The 19,399-nt window shown below is 47.9% G+C and overlaps 1 protein-coding gene across 7 annotated transcripts in view; it reads right to left on the reverse strand.

Annotated features, from left to right (window-relative positions):
- The window catches only part of SH2B2 (SH2B adaptor protein 2), a 71,362-nt gene that overhangs the window by 49,198 nt on the left and 2,765 nt on the right, over nucleotides 1–19,399 (reverse strand). Inside the window, exon 1 of one of the 7 annotated variants that reach the window (XM_090025715.1) lies at nucleotides 14,197–14,214. The exons of 5 other annotated variants lie outside the window; for them this stretch is intronic. The gene's annotated coding sequence lies outside the window, so the exon portion shown is untranslated. Of the gene's footprint in view, nucleotides 1–384; nucleotides 403–14,196; nucleotides 14,215–19,399 lie in introns of those variants that run through there. One more of the 7 variants, XM_090025713.1, reaches the window with a different exon arrangement.

Genomic DNA, 19,399 nt, shown 5'->3' on the forward strand with positions numbered 1-19,399 from the left:
AACTCGATTCTTGAAAGAAACTTCCAAAAAAGCGTCCAAGAAAATTAGGGACCTAATTCACTAACATACTCAGCTCATAAGAGCCTTTGAAAACTTCATCCCCATAGTCTAATCTTCAGGCAGTCGTGCTTGCAGGAAGGGGCAGAAGAAAAAAAAAGTCAAGGGCCACCTGACTCCCAAGATACTAGTTTATTGTTTTGGCTATTCCATTTCTGCCTCATACCCTGGGAAACGCCACCTTGTCAGAAGCCATAAATTATATTTATTTTACAATTATGAGCATGCAAAAGCATTATTGATTTCACATAAAACCACTAAGGAGTCCCTGTCTGGATGTTCCGAAGGTGATTTGCCTTCAGGATTTACTGATCCTGCCTCACTTACCGTGTGACATGGTCATGTGGCCGAGTTCTTTATGGGTCTTATTCGCATGTGAGCCAAAGACTACCCTGGAAGGACACATCACAGGGAAAGCTCAGATAAGGTAGCACCAGTTTTTAAACAGTACTATTTTCTCCTCTGACCCAGCCACCCCACCACAATGCTCCTGTGGCCTTTGGTACTAGCTGCCAGGATTCTGACATCAGCCTAGGAAATCCCCAACTGGTATTTCTGTCACCTCTCATCTATCGAATCAGTATCATTTGGGGAAAATATCCTGAATTGATGTCAAAAGAGGCCTGGCTCTCCCTATTGTATACGGGCTGATCTTTGAACATCTTGTTAGCAGATACATACACACATACATACATTATGACAGGTGGAATTTTAACCTGCATTCCCCCTTTACCTCCTCATCTGCTGCCCACCCTGTGCAGAGTCCAGAGCCAGGACTCTCCAGCGTCTTATCTGGTGCCGTAACAGAGCTCCCCGCTTTATCTTTTTCCCCTCCATCAATGGCACTGAATAAGGCTGACAGCTGAACTACTCCCTGTCAGGCTGATTCTCCATCAGGTAGATCCAGCTGTCAAACAGAGACCTCTTCCCACTTCCCTCTCTCCCTCCACCTTCACAATAAAAGGAGCTGTATCCAGTATCTAACCCACTCTTTAGGTCAGCCATCCCATGGCTCACACTCAAGGACAGGTCTATTTGACAAATGATGGCCTGTTTGTTTGATGAAGCCAGTCACTTGTCTGGCTTCAGATCCATGGAACAGATCACTGAGTGGTCAGGATACTGCAAAAGGAAAAATACCCACTGTGCTTCAAGTACAATGAGGGACATAGCTGCTGCTTGCTGTCCATGAGAGCCTGCCCAGATCACCCAAGCTCTAGGGACCCCCAAGATGAAGGGAGTATCATTGACCATTACTTCTCCAACAGCTAGTCAGGCAGTCAGATGGATAGTTATGAGGATCCCAACATCTGTGGACGGAAGAAACCTTCCAGTTCAGTTAGTGGATCTCCTACACCACATTTTGGAAAGCCAAAATCCACCTGTCACCGCTAGGAAGCATCTTCCTGATATTCAGTCTGTATAATGTTTTCATCCTTCCCTTCCCTTTCCCCCCTGCCCCCACTAAAATGGCTAGATCTCTACCCTAGGTACCTACCAATGTGCTAGTGGTAAAAGCCTCTTCGTGCGCTGCCAGTGCAAGAGCTGCCATTCTGACTGAACTCAAGAATTGAACCAGGGCCCTACAGGACTAAAAGCATGAACTGATACAGCTAAAACTATAGCTAAATCTCATAATGGGATTAACTGGGGCTCTACTGGACTCATATCACTCGTATCCTCTGGGAATAGGGCAGAGAGGGGTATGAATTGGACAAATCTTTAACCCCCTTGCCAAGGAGCAGCCTGTTGCACAGCACAGGTGGTTGGAAGAAAGTTTCCACAGAAAGCACTACTTTGAACTCTGGTGCCATCCTTAAGGAGGGTCTGCCTTTCTGCACTGTTCTAGCCCAGTTTGGAGGTTTAAACTAAACTGAAGGGCCTTAAGCAAAAAGAGCTCATTCTGGAGAATCAGTATCTGAGAAACAAGAAGGGAAAGGAAGTGGGGCACTGATTAAAACCCTTGCATCCGCAAGACCGTCGTGAGAAGCAGCACCACTCCCTAGCAGTGACTGGGAAAAAACAGGTTCTGCCTAATGAATAACTGCACTGAATGATGTGAAGGAAGAGACTAAGCAGCAAAGAGAAGGAGGGAGACATCCTGCCTTATAGCTCAGGGGAATGAGAAGCAGAGACATCTCATCAAACTGAAGGGGGCGGGGATGCAAAGAGAAGACTGCCCAAGACAGCAAGTTGCCTCCTCCTTCCTGTGCTCCAACCCTAGTCAGCTCACAGACCAACCGCCTGGCTGTGTCTGGTCTTTACCCACTGACCCTTATCACCCCCAAAAGGGCTGCTTCATGTGGTTGGGGTTCCTCAGGAGCGACGCAGTTTGAGGGCTCTTTCATCCACGTGGAGTGGCTGAAGGCTTCCCAAGGTATGGGTTCTCTCTCTTTGGAGAAGAGGAGTTCTTTTGCCGACCTCCCCTTCTCCAGACAAGCTCCCTTCCAAAAAGGTGCTCATCTGAGTCGGCAAGAAAGAGACAAGATGAAAATGATGCAAGGTGTTCCCCTACTCCTTGCCCCCAGGGACTGAAGGGCATTGCCTCTGTAGCTTGGTCTTAAGGCCAGCTCTGCATGCCCTGTGAGGCAGAGACAGCTCTATTGGCCTACCAGGACTAGATATTGATATCCCACTGTAATAAGAGCACTCCTTATACTTATGTGGCAGTCTGTCACCACAGCAAAGCTACTTCTGAGGTGGTGCACAGCATAATTCTGGGCCAGCAAAATCTGTACAGTCATCAAGGCTAACTTTATAACTGGTAGGTGCCCATGGTTTGCTACACTTTTTTCTCTCCTAAAGATCAGAGACAGACCAGGAGAGCTCCCTCCTCTACCAAACATACTTCCGTGAACTGCTGATCAGTTCCTACACTCAATCAGTATAGGGAACCAGGGGGCTTCAGAAATGAAAGGTCCATAGCAGCTACCTGGATCATCATGGTATCCACAGGGTCTACAGTACAGCACATTTCCGCTCCTTCCTCCGAGCACCTCCTAGGAAAGATAACCCAAGAACAGAAGCAACTGCGTAAGCCTAATGAATAAGAACTAGTTAAACCTGCTTTTCACCAGGCTCCAACTAACTGGTCCAAATCCAACTGGGTGGGTAGGTGGGGATTTATTTGCTGAAAAGCTCCAACAAGGTAGGCCCATCTAAATAGCTGCATTCCCACACATCTCTTCCAACTCTGCTGGACCAGAATAGCCTTACACCAACCACCACCCACACTGATCTCCTGAGGACTCAAGGTAGGTGAACTACTCGCAGCCAACTTAGAAAAAAAAACAACAGATCATGCTTTGTGCAATTTCACTTCTACCTGGTGAAGTTCTCCACTCTGAGAGGCTTTTTTTATACTTAGTCATATCTCCTTTCCCAGCAAACTAGTGCAAGGGACAGTGGGCAACGTCCAGACAGGCAGCATGGCTCAGATGTCAAAGCCACCATCCTTGTTTACACTGGTCTGCAAACACATTGGTTTCCCTAACTCTGACCAACACCATAACCCAGGGAAAGTGAGAGACTACAAGAGATCATATCCCCAGACACAACTGTACCAACACCCTTGCAAATATGTGCCTACTGCAATAACCCAAGGAGCCTGAATCTCCAGCTGATAGGTACACTGCTAGTTACTGAAAGCCAAGCAGCACTGTGAGAGTCTCACCTGGTTGGTTTTGTCCCCACGTGCTGGGGAAGTGGGGCTGCACTGTATCCCCAGTAGAGAGCTTCTGGAATTCTGTTCCAACCTCTTATCCTGAGGCAAGTGGTGTTCCTCACCCCCCAGTGGAGGCCAGAGCACCGCAATGAGAGCCCAGAGGACAGCCATGTGCACGAGCAGAGGACAAAAGAATATGCCTTATGATGATGAGAGGCTGAGAGCCATGGTATTCTTCAGCTTGGAAAAGCACAGGCTCAGGGGTGACCTGGTAGCAGCCTATAAAGTACATCAGGGGTGTGCATCAGGATCTGGAGGAACGCCTGTTCACCAGAGTGCCCCAAGGGATGAAAAGGTCCACTTGTCACAAACTCCAAGATCATTTTTGACTGGACACAAGCAAAAACTTCTTTACTGTTCAAGTCCAAGGCCTGGAATAGGCTCCTTCCAGAGGTGGTGCAAGCACCTATCCTGGACTCTTTCAAGAAACACTTGGATGCTTATCTTGCTGAGATCCTTTGACCCCAGCTGACTTCCTGCCCTTGGGGCAGGGGCCTGGACTCAATGATCTTCCAAGGTCCCTTCCAGCCCTAATGTCTAGAAATAACTCTCCTTGGTCAACAGCAGTTGGTCTAGTCTCCCAAAGCCATGTCAATAGGGCTGCTCCCACAGTCCTAGAAAAATTGCTAAGGAGAGATGTGCTTTGTCCTTGCAGCTCAAGATGCACAACAACCAGGCCAGAAATTGAACACATGACTGATGCGGCCACTGCAAGTGCAGAGCCACAAGGTAAACTGGTGCGGTCTCAAAATCCCAGTTCAAGAAAGCAGACAGCGTTTCTAATTCTGTCAGCGGTTAGCCCCACTTGGCTGGAATCTGAGCTCCTGAATGCAGCAACCGTTAGTGGTTACCCACAAAACTGCTGAGCGCTTCAAGACATGTGGATATAACAATGGAGGACTGGAGCCAGCTTAGAATTGGGGTTTAAACCAAGAGACCAAAATTAAATAATTTAATTTAAATGGGCCCCATGTTACAGGCCATAGAAATACCTGACAAAAAAAGTAGGAGGGAGGAAATAATCATTCTGGCTAGATGAATTTCATAGACGCTCCTGTTCCTGTTTCAGTAAATAAAAAAATTCTCATTTACTTAGGGGGCTGTGAGCAAGCACCAGATGTGGACAGACCACACCTGCATCTGCACCACATGGACCAGGTGAGCTCTGCTGCATGTGCCCTCTGCCCCCCCCCCCCCAGCTGGCTCCTGGGACATACTGCACACACACACGAGGAAGATTTCATTTTGAGCTGTTATGGAATCACACTACACACTCTACACACACACCACCCCTCAAAAAACACAAAATCAGGACAAAAATTATTTTTTGAAATAAAATTAAAATATTATAGTAGGTTTGATTTTTAGTATGATTTTTTATCTAGAATTTGTTAAAATGATATCTTGTAAAAGATCATGTGTGCAGCCTTCAACAGCTCGCCAAAACTCATTTAGTGGCCCTCCAACTGAAGAGACTGCCCATCTCTGCAGCTTCTCCTGCAAATAGGGCAGGCAGGACCCTTGGCTACAGAGGAGAGCAAGCACGAGCACCAAGCCTCTAGGCACTCACAGAAAAATGAGTCAGTCCAGGGTCTGCCTTTCTGCGAGACCAGAAAGCAGCAATGTTTTGTGCTTTCACAGCCCCCTTTCAACAAAGAGATCTAATCACACTTCATAAGGTCACGCTCTGCCAGCACCTCACAACTCCAACCACAAGCAAGTCTCCATCACTAGCCAGCAGTCACAGGGGAGCCTGCAGATATGTTGAGGGGCCAGAACAGTGGCCCGGCCTCCTCCCGCAAAGGGGCAGAGGTTTCGAAGAACACACACGGTTCTGTCAACAGCAAGGACTCAGACGGGGAAGAGAGATGGGAAACACAAGCAGAGCTTGTCTGGCAGCCAGAAGGAAGCTTAGTGGTTGCCTGCCGTCTCATATTGCTCAGAGCCTCACATCGTTCCTCCCCTGTGGGCCAAACCCAAGCTGCATGTGATCCTTCAGGGCAAACTGTGCAGAGGCATTGAGAGAAGTTCCCACAAAAGACTCATTTCTTGCACTTGAGTCAATAGGAGGTTACATACTTGTCATCAACAAGTGGACATTTCCAGTCTGGGACCTAAAAGACTACGGGACCTGAACCTGTTCAGCCTCCACAAGAGAAAGCTGAGAGGGGATCTGGTGGCTTGTTACAAACTGGCCAAGGGGGACCAGCAGGCAATGGGAGAGCACTACCGGGAGTGACAAGAATAATGACCATAAGCTGACAGAGTAGATTCAGGCTAAATATCAGGAGGCGCTACTTTACAGTCAGGGCGGCCAGGAGCTGGAACCAACTTCCAAAGGAAGTGGTGCTCGCTTCTATCCTGGGGGTTTCATAGTTTAGTTTCATAGTTTCTAGGGTCGGAAGGGACCTGAGCAGATCATCTAGTCCGACCCCCTGCCACGGCTAAAAAGGAGGCTAGCCGGGGTCATTTGACCCCTGTATTCTTTCCGGCCAAAGCACCTGAGGAGGGGCCTCAGCTTCTGGAGCAAGAGAACCAGAGGCCAGGAGGGGACTTGTCTGGGGTTAGGACAGACTCAGGCTTAGTTCCTGCTCCATCAGAAACTAACAAGCGGCCATTTGTAAGCAGCTTATTCTCCACGTTCCATTTTCCCCAGAGACCATAGCCCTCTCTTGCCTCACAGAGGTATTGAAAGGGATAACTCCATTAAACACAAAGGAAAAGAAACCTAAAACACAACAAACTTCCAGAAAGTTACAGATCTAAGATGATCTGGGGTTGAGAGCACAGTCCAAAATGAAAGCAGGAGCTTTATTGAGCTGGGAGGGTAATGCCCTCTTGGGGAAGGGCTTACCTAAGAACGTGATTGGTTTTCCAGGCTGGATTTCTTTCTATAGAAAGTAACTTGAGTGCACCCAAGGGTGTGCCCTATTCTCAGTGGGATGGGATGGGTAGCCAGGAGGGGGTGCTGTGAGAGGGATGCCAGAATTTCGAGCAGATCCCCCTTTCCTCTAGAGAGTTAGCCCAAGCCCAAAGTTCTTAAGTAGGTACAATTTAATGAGTTACCAATATTTACATATAAAACACTTTTTAAGATAGATATCTATTACAGGTATAGTTACAAATATGCATATAAAGGTCTGTTAGCAAGAGCAAGTCGGCCCTAGGAAGGGCATTCGGGTAAAAGAGGGCGGGGGGGATCCCAGGACAGTCAATCCAGCAAGTTTATACCACAAGTGGATTATACCTAAAAGACACCCTTACAAAGCCCGTTATACAGAATTAATACACCCAATTATTTATAAACACCAGCTATAACAATAGATACTGAACAGGAAACATAACTATACCAGATATCTGGGTTCCAACCACTTGGTCCCTCAAATGAGATAGGGTCTTCTCCCCGTAGGCCCATTGCCCCCAGGGTCCCTTGCCTGGGGCACCTCTCCTGTGGGACCCAGGTTCCCGGTAACTCACAGTCCTTCCTCTGGGGGCTGTCAGTCTGGCCTCTGGGTCCCCACACCGTCTCAGGCCTCCTGGAGCCGTCCGCCTCGAGTTGAGGGTTCTTCCCTCTGGGCCCTGGGTTGGGCACCCGGGGAGCTCCTATGGGAGCCGAGTCCTCACTGGCTCCGGTTCCCCAGCCTTACACCAGGGGGTCTTTCCCCTTCCTGGGCCCCGGGGCTCTTTTAGTTTAATGCTGAGCCACACTGTGGGGCTCTGGGTGTCCTGCCTAACTTGAGCAGCCTTGAGCAGCCCTCACCCAGCCACTTGCCGGGTTTGCAGGCTCAAGTTGCCTTGAGTGCCTCCCAGAGCCTGAGCACCGTGCACCACCAAGGCTCAGGCAGGGTCCTGATGACGCTCTTCTCTGGAGCTCCTTTCTCTTTGCCGTCCCTCGCTGCATCTGCCCAGTGTGCTCAGCATGCTGGGCTTTTATTTATACCGGAAGCCCCACCCCTGAAGTCTGCAGGACCTGCAAAGTGCAGTCAATCAGGTCCAGGGGCTCCTCACATCCCCCTACTCTGAGCAGAGGCAGGGCAAGTCCCTCCCAGCTGTTACCCAATTGGTGGAAATGTTCCATAAATCTGAAGTGTCCTTTTCCAAGCCAGGTTTGCCAGGCAAAAGCAGCCAGCCCATCACAACAACAAGTCCCAAGTCAACCCTCAGCTGCAGGAATTGCTGAGTGAAGAAGTCCTCTGGCCCACAGTAGGACAGACAAAATACACCCACTATTTTTTCCCCGTCGCCTTAAAAATCTGCAAGTTCTGCCTCCAAAGCTGTGTGGGGCCATGATATGCAGAGCAGCTGTGAAATAGTAGATGGCCCTGGATTCATCACAGTAGCCAGCAGCATATTAAAGTCTCCAGACATCTCTGGAATTGCTGGGGACAAATTAAGCTGAAAACCCAGCTTTAGCTGTAGCAAAGCCCATTTCAACCGCTTACGGTGATATTATTAAAAAACAAAACAAACAAAAACACCTCTCCTGATTGGCTCTGATACCCTCTCCAGGTGCATAGGAGACAGTAAGTAGTAAATGCACAAGCTAGAATTTCATAGGACATCTCCAAGAAAGAGCACTGAACAGATTCATGCAAGACCTAGCCAAGAATCACATAGCTCAAGATGCAGTTGCTGACGCATAAGCACCAAAGAAACACTATCACCTGGTCTAAACAGAGAGCTACATTTGATTTTTATATCCATCTGTCTAATACCCAATGACCAGCTAAGTTATGGCTGTTGAATAACAGCCCATGGAGCTGTGATCTTAAAGCCCTCACACTTACCTGAATTCTACAAGAACGGCTCTTGGCATCACAAGGATGAGTACTGCATGGCACACACAGGGCAACAAATATATCAGTTGTCCACACAGGTAAACTTGTGTATCCTACAATGCTTCCCACCTGTTCAATGAGAAGGAAGGATCCCCCAAGACGCTGCTTTCTGCAGTGTGCTCAGTTATGTAACAGGTCTCTAGCCTGCAAAATCCTTCCCCATGCCATAGTTAGTAGAGATCAAGTCCTGCATGCTACAAGAGTGACATGCTTGGTTTCCATAGATGAAGTGTTGCCCTTTACCCATTAGGTTATACCTAGTGGGTGGAGCAAAGTTGCTGGCAGCTTCAGAGAGGGTCATGTTGCAGCCTTCCCTAAATACCTAGGGGCACGTTGCATACTACAGATGAACATGCACACATGAAATGGAATAATACAGTTCACTCCTAGAGATGCAGCCCTATCTGGTGAGCTGGCTTAGAGGGAACTAGAGCACATTTACACTGCACTACAATTACACCCCCCCCTCAGTAGTGCTCAGTGCCCCAAGGCTCTGGCATGATTTCAAAGCAGTCATGGGGCCACAACCAGTACACAGGGACAGATCCCCTGGCTACCTCTACACCACCATGGCAAAGGGAGCAGAGGCCATGCCAAGATCTTTGCCAAGGCATGACCCTCTGCTTTCCTCCTTGCAGCCCTTGCTAGGGTACATTGGATTTGTTGAGTTAGTCACTGGTGCATACTGTGCTCTAGCCACAGTTAGTATATATAGTCCAGTGATTCTTAACCAGGGTGCCATGAGATCCTTTCAAGGGTCCCACTGAGTGCTAATATAACATAGCACCGTTAGGTATGCAAACATAATTCACAAGATAAAAATCACAGAAATTGAGTAGGAGTCCACCGTGACACGAATGTTCTGACTCGCTGTGGTCTGAGTTCCTTACAACAGAAGTCATTTTCTAGAGTTAAAAAAACCAAATTGAGTGCAAACTGAGAGCTGACATTTTCTGAGGGGTGCCTCGAGTCTAAAAAAGTTGAGAACCACTGGTATAGTCTCCTGGGGGGCCCACTACCAGCAAACTTAATCTCCAACCAATGTCCAGCAGAAGGTCAGAGATACAAGAGCCATAAAAGGTTACTTGGCTTTGGCTTGTTTCTCCTTCCTGGCTGCCTTGCTCTCCCTGGTGCTCCTGCAGCAGAGCAGTGGATTGGCCCCAGCACCTTTTTCTTCCTGCTCGGGGATGCTGTATGTGTACATGGCCAGCAGGTGAAGAGCTGCTCGGTACATGCAGCAGGGAAGGGGAGATGATCAGGGAGCATATACTGAGCTGCTTCTGGGATTGCTGATGGGCTCTATGGAAGGACCCCTCCTCCCACAACACTGCAATGATAGATTTCATTCAAATGCTTCAACTTCAGAAAGCTGATTTTCTCTTTGTAATCTCATACAAGGTGTTTTTAAACAAGCACTTTCTTAGATAGGCCACAACCCAGAGCCTCAAAGGTCAAGAAGTGGCCCTTAGGCTACAGATCACACTCCTTCAACTTGTGCAAGACCATGGATGCCATTGATTTGGCTAGGGGTTTGGGGATTATAGCAGTGGATGGGGGAGCAAGAGAGAGAGCTAGACGAAGGTGATAACAATGAACTGAGCCTGTCCCCAAGTGCTCCCTCATCTGACCCAGCAAGGGAGAGCCGAGCTGGCAGCAGGGTCACAGTGACCAAGTTTTTATGGTTCTAAGCTCTGTAGGAAAAAAAATGTATTGCTGCTTAAAATAAAGAGCAGAGCAACTGCTGTCTGCACTTGGCAGCCATGCTGGGATCCCCTTTTGTCTCTGTGTTCCAATCAAGGACCATGCTGGCCTCTCCAAAGAGCCCACTGTGCCCCGCTGCGGACATTCCCATCCCAAGTGTTTAAGTCAGGAAACTGACTGGAGCAATGGGCATGGGAAACTGCAAATGTGACTGACTTATTCACAGTGGAACAGCTGAACCACCTCCACCAGTGTATGTGGGGTAGAAGCATTACACTCAGCTGGCTGGCTTGCCAAGAAGCCTCTCCCACTGTTGCACTTGAAGACCCTTTGAAGGAAACAGGTTGGGGTGCTCTGGTGGGGATGCCCCAAATTTGCACTATAAGCATAAAAGTGCCAGACATAACAGCCTTTCATGTTATTTGACTGCTATTATTTATATTTGGAGGAACAAAGGTACCCTATTTATAGGCCACATCATGCCAAGTGCTGCGCAGATACAGAACAAGAAGATGCCTGTGCCCCAAAGAGTTTGCATGTACATGTAAGAAAAGAGACAGAGGGAGAAGACAGAGAAGCACAAAGAAACCAAGACAAGAGCTGTGACATGACGGGCATCATCATAATACCTAGCTACCTACCGCAAAGCCTCAAAAAACTTGATGAGAAAGGGGAATGTTTAGGGAAGCTAACTATATACAACCACATGTGGAGTCAGCCACATGCTGTCACAGCAATGTCGCGTGCCCCTCAGTCCAGAGGCACTGGAGAATCATTCCCCTGATCAATTCCTATTTAGATAAGTGAGCTGTAGGGCTGGTACTACCCTAGCAGCCAGGTGAACTTGTCTACATAAGATAGGAGCAGCAGACTTTCCTCAGAAAGGAACAAAGAGCCTGTGGTATTAGAACAGCCCTTTAAAAAGGCAGACAGAGACATTGGGGAAGTTATAAAATACATAGCATGAGGCAGACTGAAGTCCCTGCAAGCTCCAAGACAAAGTTGGGAAGCAAGAGGCTTGTACCCTCAAATTTAGGGATGATAAGCCAATTCAAAGGAAGATTAAGGTCACATAGGGGTCTGTGGTAGAGGGGACCTGAACCCAGCCCTAAAGTCCGACTGCCACACTTTAATCTTAAGACTTCCTGAACAGAGCGGAGTTCTTTCTGTTAGTAACAAGTTCTTCAGCCCCCAACTACCTTCTCCACCCACTGTGGTGGGACCAAGGAAGACCCCACCTTGTTTATACATACTATATATATTCTATAGATCTTTAAATCAATCAGACTGGATGCCTGTTTCCATGCCCATCTAAATCAATCTGTGCCCCTGATTTACGGTCTGTTCCACTAAAATATTAAGTAGCATTCTACCCTCCAATTTAATGGTCAAGTCACCCCCCTGAACCAATCCTCCTCTAAATGCAGGCTTTGACTCACTGCCCAGACTCACTAAAGGGTCCTCCTGTCATTTGGAACTTAAAAAACATTTGTCCAGAGTAAAAAGGCTTCTCAGTTCTTTATCCGCTGCCCTATTAGGAATTCTTCCAGCTGTAGAGTAAGCAAGCATAGCTTTTAGAACAGATGCCCAAAAACCACTGAACAGCCCTCCCACACAAGGCAACAGGAAGGAGATCAAAAATCAGAGCACACTGTTTGGCTTTTAACAAAGGTCTTCCTCTCCGTCTCCAAATGAAACTTAGCACTCAAGAGAAGCTAAACTTGCTGTTTGGCACGCAGCAAAATGCAGACCACAGAGCCAAGCACAGCATGATTTCAGCTTGCTCACCCATTAAGTGAAGGGCAGGAGGATGGATCCATGAAGGAGAGAAAGCTGCAGTCATATGAATGAATCATTAATAAAAATATTCTAAACACAGTTTGGAAAAAGAAGCTTTCTTAGTAGTTTCTTGATTGACAGTTGTGTTTTGGTGCATCCTGTTCTAACACTACTATGTAGCTAGGGACCCTGCAGGCAAGATTTGTAGGCTGGCTCCTGCTCTCCCTTGCACCGATTGTTATCTACAGCAGGTCTAGCAAAGTAAATGGAGTTACACCAGGATTATTAAGAATCAGATCTGGCCCAATATGTTCCCGTCTGAGATACGAAGGCCCCCGGTGCTGCCAATCCAGCAACGTTCTGCAGAAAGCTTCAGTGGCCAAATGCCTTGTTCTAGAAGGAGGCACGAGGCTGACTTAAACAGGAAAGGAAAGAGCAAGGGACTTTCTTCTGGAACTTGCAAAACCTCACACTTTATATGGATGGGGAATATTTGGGCCACCGTTAAGTCTCTCTTAGCTCTTTGCATGGCTCCCACTGCTGTAGTGCTGGAGCACCTCACCATTATTGTCAGCCCCATTTCTATGCAGTATGTGCAGACCTCTTATAACTACTGAATTTAGGAACCTGGAACAAAAATCCTGCCCCCCCCCCCCACACACACACACTCCTGCTCCCATGGACAGGATTAGCTGCATCAGCTCTTGTTCAGAGGATTTACACAACCAAGATCTTTAACTCTGCACTGACAGGCTGGGCTGTCAGACTGCAGGTATCCTGGTGCACTCCAGACACTGATATAAGAGGCACTCTGTAGAGATCTAAATGGAAGAGGAACCAACACCCATGTGCTTTCACAGTAGGTCTCAAAGCCTTTCAAAGGCAGGTCAGGGCCATTATATACCTTATACAAATGGGTAAGCCAAGGTACAGAAAGGTCACATAACTCTAGACTAACACTGATAGGTTATGACCAAAAGCTCCCATCTCGTCTCCTGTGTCACATGATGAAAGTTTATCTTTTCTTTCTCTTGAGAGGTGAGCTCTCAATTTCATTTATTGTCCAACATAGGTTTGCAAAGCACCAGAAGAACTGGCTGAACTCCTCGCAAAAATTGAGTCATGGCAGAACTACATTGTTCCAAGAACATCAAAAGTAGCAAGACCGTCCAACTACACATCATCAGAACAGTTAATCTCACATTTATCTCCATAAATAATGGCCACATTGTCCAATGCTATATTCCTTATAATCACAACTTTAAAGGAGCAGTGTGAAAAGATCAGAGGTCAACTGAAATCTGTTGGATGAACTCCAGTTACCTTTAGCTCAGTAACCTGCCACTGAACACATAACATTTTAGCCTTGCAATTCCCAGAAATTCAGCTCCCTCCCTCACCTCCCAGCACTGCTGGAAATGACGAATAATCATGATGTACTACACACATGCTCATCGAGTGAGGTTGACCCTAGAGCAGAGAGTTAGTGTGATCTCCACCTGTTCAGTACAATGCTCCAACCCCTTCTAGTGGGGAGGACATCAGCCACATAGTGAGGTGGGTAAACTTGCAGCAGCCTGAGCTAGCGGAGAAGTGTCTCAGGTCAGGCAATAGGGGACCATGCCTTCAGAGGCAGAGGTTCCACATTCAACCCTTCAAGCCACCCAACGATGTGGGATAAAACCCAGCACAAGAAATGACTGTATAGGAGTCTGTATAGCCTCTTCATAGGAGTAAGTGACCCTCCCTCCCAGTAGATTCGTGAGGCAGAAGCCACCTAACCATCACTGATGGATGTTCAGGCTGTAAAGCACCTCAGGTCCTCGCTCAAGTGAGAACAAATCGACTCCGAGCTAACTAGATAGGCCCAATGAAGCCTCCCACTTTTCCAAGTGGAACTACAGCATCTGCTGCCTGATGGAACTTGTAGTGCCCCACAGGAGAGAGTATCAGCGTTATCCCTCATGTATTCATAGGGAATCTCATGAAAGGCTCAGGAGTACACACAAAACCTCCAGGCGCCCCAATATCAGAGTTCTTTCCTCAGTAGGGAAACAGCGTTCAGTTTCAAGTTTCCAAAAGGAACAAGTAACAAACCTGTGATTAATTCATGGTTGACATTATGTGACATGCCAGACACTTAGTTCTTCTGTCTCCTGCAGCCTTGAAGTTCCATGGCCCTCCTTTTCCAAAGGCCATATTCAACTAAAGGCACAATCCAGCCCATGATGCACAGTAGAGGAGTTAGGATCCAATCCAGCAGGAGGCAGAAGCATCTAGATACATATGCTCCGACACACACAAGTAGTCATAATAGTAAGAAGAAAAATACCCCAAGAGCACTTGTTGTTATATTAGCTCTGGTTGTAGCTGCAACTGTGCTCGACTTCAGGTAGAAACTTTCAGGTCTTTCCTTAAGCTGAAGAAACAAATGCACAATTACTCTGTGGAAACGACTGATATTAGACAGTACTGAAGCCAAGACCCGAATAGGGTTTTTGTTTGTTTAAAGACATGGACTTTCTTTCATTATAAAGGTGGCGATGGCAGAGAATATCCACAGCCCCATTACATACAATAAGAGATGATACAGGATGTAGGTGCTTAGGTTTCAAGACAAAAAACAAGCTACTGACCAAAAGGGAATCCAGAAAAAAATCTTGCCGTACAGGTAGAGTGCATTATTATGGAGCTTTCTGCATCTGCCCCTGAAGTCTCTTGTACTGGTCACACCAAGTGGATATTTAAATGAACTGCCAGTCTGATCTGGCATGGCAGTCCCCATGTGCTGTGGTCTTGGATCAAGAACTGAGAAGCGTTCTCCTTTGCCTAGGGTTTGTACTATACTTCCTCAATTTTTATTTTTAAAATTGCAAATCCCTACCTTGTAGTGTTGTCCCAGAACTGCCTGGAAATAGTGTGAAACTACCACATAATATCTGAGCTGGGAAATTCAAATCCATGCCTTTTTCCCCTGGGAGTGTTATGTTATTGCTAATTACTTAAGGAATATATTAAAGCAAAAAACAAACATTGTGTATAAATTTCAGTTCTCTTCCAGAGCCTTCTCAAAAGAGATTAACCTGGAGCTTTTATCTAAAAGTTATCCCCATGGACTTAACCTCAAATGCACCCCTCCTCTTCTGTAGTAGCTGGCACCACTGCGCTTACAGCACATTCATTATGAAACACTGTAAAATATGGAGGAAGGACTTCCACCTAAGATGATACAACCCGTCTCACAGTGGCACAGCCAAAGCAGGCTCCCATTTAGCTCACATGCTAAAGATTTTGCTTCCCAATGACAAGGACTCAAGCTATAGCCTTGGCTTCAGCTAACACAGGCTGGTGCACACAACTTCTGGTGGGGTACAACGTCTAGAAGACATTCTTCTCGTGGCCTGGAGGCAGATGTAAGTGAAGTGAAAGAGAAGCCACTAGCTTTCAGTGTCCCCAATATCCTCAGCCTGCCCCTGTGCAAGAAGTACATAGGATGAGACTTGGCCTGTCTGTCCTTGATTTTATTTCAGGAGGAACTGGAGAGTTCAGCATGTTGGGGAAAGATACAGGACTTTTCGTCTCCAGGTCACCAGGCCAAAAGAACGTAAGCTGGTGCCAGTAAGCAAGTGTTTTTGATAGCTGTTTGGTGGCTAAACAAAACAAGGTCCCTGGCATCAGCCCAGTCCTAGCAGGGTAGGTTTCTGAGCCTCAAGAGCTAGGAATTGTTTGGCATATGCCAAACAGCCCCAGCACAGAGAATGAGGACTCAATGGTATATGGAGACACATACCCCATCAGCACACAGGTCCTTTCTCCCATGCAGAAAAAAAATTTCCTACAAATTTCTTACCTGTCTGGCATGCAGTGCAGAGGGGAAGAATACAGAAGAGTTTGCTGAAGTCTCAACTGCAACCTCTCAGTAAGGGCTACCTCCTTGCCCTAAGTTCATAATACTGAAACAGTTCAAGACAAAGGTGATTTAGGCTCTTTGGGCACGATTCGTTGTCATTGCCCCCCAAAAAGGGAGGAGGGAGGACCCAGGCCTGTTGGTTTTACTTTAATCCTGGGGAAGCTCTTTGAGAAGATCATCAAGGAGCACATCTGTGATGGGCCGGCAGCGGGGAAGATGCTCAAGGGCAACCAGCATGGTTTCATTAGGGGCAGGTACTGTCAGACCAACCTGATTGCCTTCTACGACCAGGTCACAACAATCACTGGACACAGGTGTCAGGGTGGACGTAGTCTTTCTGGACTTCAGCAAGGCCTTTGACACTGTCTCCCACCCCATTCTCATTAAAAAGCTAGGTGACTGTGGCATTGATGCCTACACAGACAGATGGATTGCAAATTGCCTGAGGGGTCGTACTCAGAGAGTGGTGGTGGACAGGTCATTTTCGACCTAGAGGGAAGCGGACAGTGGAGTCCCCCAGAGCTCGGTCCTTGAGCCCGCACCGTTGAATTTCTTTATTGGTGACTTGGACGATGGGGTGAAGAGCAGCCTGTTTAAATTCGCAGATGACACCAAGATTTGGAGTGAGGTGGGCATGCTAGAAGGGAAGGACAGATTACAGCAGGACCTGAACAGGTTACAGGGGTGGGCAAATGAAAATAGGATGGGATTCAATATTGACAAGTGCAGGGTGCTGCACTTGGGCAGTAGGAACCAGCTGCACGCCTATAGGTTGGGGAACTCACTTCTCAAAAGCACGGTGGCAGAAAGAGATCTTGGAGTCATTATTGACTGCAAAATGAACATGGGTCAATGTGAAACCACGGTCAGTAGGGCTAAACATACCTTGTGATGCTTCTGTGGATGCAGGACAAACAGGGCCAAGGAGGTGATCCTCCCTCTCCATGCAACACTGGTCAGGCCGCAGCTGAAGTACTGCATCTAGTTCTGGGCGTTGTGCTTCAGGAGGGACGTGGACAACATGGAGAGGGTACAGAGGAGGCCACTTGCATGATCAGGGGGCAGCAGGGCAGACCCTATGAGGAGAGGCTATAGGACCTGAACCTATTCAGCCTTCACAAGAGAAGGCTAAGGGGGACTTGGTGGCCATCTATAAACTTACGGGGGGGGGGGGGGGACGGACCAGCAGGGTTTGGGAGAGACCTTGTTCCCCCAAGTGTCTCCCAGAGTAACAAGGAATAACAGCCATAAGTTGTTAGAGAGTAGATTTAGACTAGACATTAGAAGGCGTTACTTCACGGTCAGGGCAGCTAGGATCTGGAACCAACTTCCAAGCGAAGTGGTGCTGGCTCCTACCCTGGGGGTCTTTAAGAGGAGGCTTGATGTTTACCTGGTTGGGATCATTTGAGCCCCGTTCTCCCCTGCCCAGGGCAGGGGGTCAGACTAGAAGATCTACAAGGTCCCTTCCAACCCTACTTCTATGAATCTATAAGTTCCAACTGACTGGATAGTTGAACACAAGTCTCTGCTCATGTGGAATAAGTGAGTTCATCCTCATCATCACCCTGTCAACAGAAATGCAGGCAGATAATCGATATACAGTGAAGAGAGGGAGGCCCAGCAAGGAAAGGCTGTTCCCATCTCTTTCCATAAAGAAGATGTCTTTGTACCACGGGTGAGCAATTATTTGGGCCCAAGGGCCAACCACAGTTTTGCTGAGCTGTCGTGGGCCAGGTTAGCACCCTCCCTGCCCCCATACAACAACACACCAAAACTCCCTATGGGGCTTTGGGTGGGCAGGGAACACTAATGTGAAGGAGGATGAGCATCATCTGCTCCCTGCATGCCCTGCCCTATGGAGGGCAGGTTGTATGAGGGTGTAAGTGAAGGGGAGGTGGGGGATGCATACAGCAGAGGTCACCCAGTCCACACCCGGGTGCTGCTCAGCTCCCCTCGCCTCCACTGGTAGCTCCTTCTCCTGCCTCTGCTGTAGGCACTGGAGGCAAGGAAGCAGAGCAGCACCCGGCTGGCTGCAGCCACACCAGAAACAGACCCACCAGAAGCTGCGCACTGGCTGGGGCCTGGGCCAGTGGGCACAGGCAAGAGCACAGCACAGGCTGCCCTGGTGGGAGTGGGTGGAGCTCAGACCCATACAGAGCACTATGGGGGCAGCCGCAGGCCGAATCCAGCCAGTTGGTGGGTTGCATTTTGCTTGCTCCTGCTTTATGCCATACCCAACCCCTGCCCCCCCAGCCTCTCTCATGCATCTCTCCACACAGGACTGCTTCCTGGACTGTTGCTTTGGAGCTGGAAATCCGTGCTTCTAGATTTCCTAGAGGGGAATTTTAGTGCCAAAATTCCCAGATCCAATCTGCTGATATTCTCTGATCTATAACTGGTAAAGCACTAGTGAAATACAGCCACCCCCAGAGGCACAGAGCAGCAATCAACTGGCTTATAACAGTAAGGTAGAAGAGAAAGGGCTAGCCCAGGATACCCAGTAGACTCCTACCTCTACTCACAGTCAAGTATAAAGCAGACTTAGGTTGGGTATTTGTAAGCTCCCCCCACTTGTCCCCCCCTCTCCCCCACATTAGCTCCCACCCCTCCCAGCAGCCAGGTAATATTAGTTAGTAAGTTCTCATCTAAAAGACAGAGTAAGTGGCCTGAAACTATTTCCTTAAAACAAGGGAGGGAGTTGCATCAGTCTACCTGGGGCACGAACCCAGATTCCAGGCAGTTTAAGAATTGTATCTTAGATGCTCACACTGCTAAGGTGATCTCCACAACCTTTTGGTTCCCAAGGTGGACATGCAAAACACCCAGCCCAAACAGAGTCCAGACTATGCCACGGAAGCCATTATTCCTAGCATACCTGTCTCCTGCTCCCAGCTTCCATGTGGACCCTGCTTTAGTGGAGCAACAGGATCTGAAATACAGCCCCCAGTCCTTGTACATCTAAGGAATTAATGAGCAGAGAACAAGTTGAAAACACAGCCAACGGCCTAATACAGCTGGTACATCTAGTCTGCAGAGATTCCACACTTCAAAGGCTGACCTTTGGGGATTTCCACACCACAGGCTTCTTCAGGCCAAGATTTGCTGGACAGTTCCCAGGTGACAGCATACAAAACAATGGCAGCAAAGGCAGGAAAGTGAAGGCTCTTAACTCAGCTGTTGTCCAACAAGAGACCAGAGCCATAAGATAAGCAGCTCTCTTAAGGTCCTTTTAATGCAAATACTGATACCCCTCTCTATACAAGAACATGGATCCTGCATCTTCCTAGTCTTGAAAGCAAGAAATGGAACAACAACTCCAAGGCATCTCTTTTAACCGTGCTGACAGGAAGAGATTACTAGTAGATCTGGGAGAATTAGCATGGACACTTG

Source organism: Crocodylus siamensis, chromosome 13 (assembly GCF_052110815.1).
Source record: "Crocodylus siamensis isolate JL-2025a chromosome 13, ASM5211081v1, whole genome shotgun sequence".
In the NCBI taxonomy this organism is placed as follows: Eukaryota; Metazoa; Chordata; order Crocodylia; family Crocodylidae; genus Crocodylus; species Crocodylus siamensis.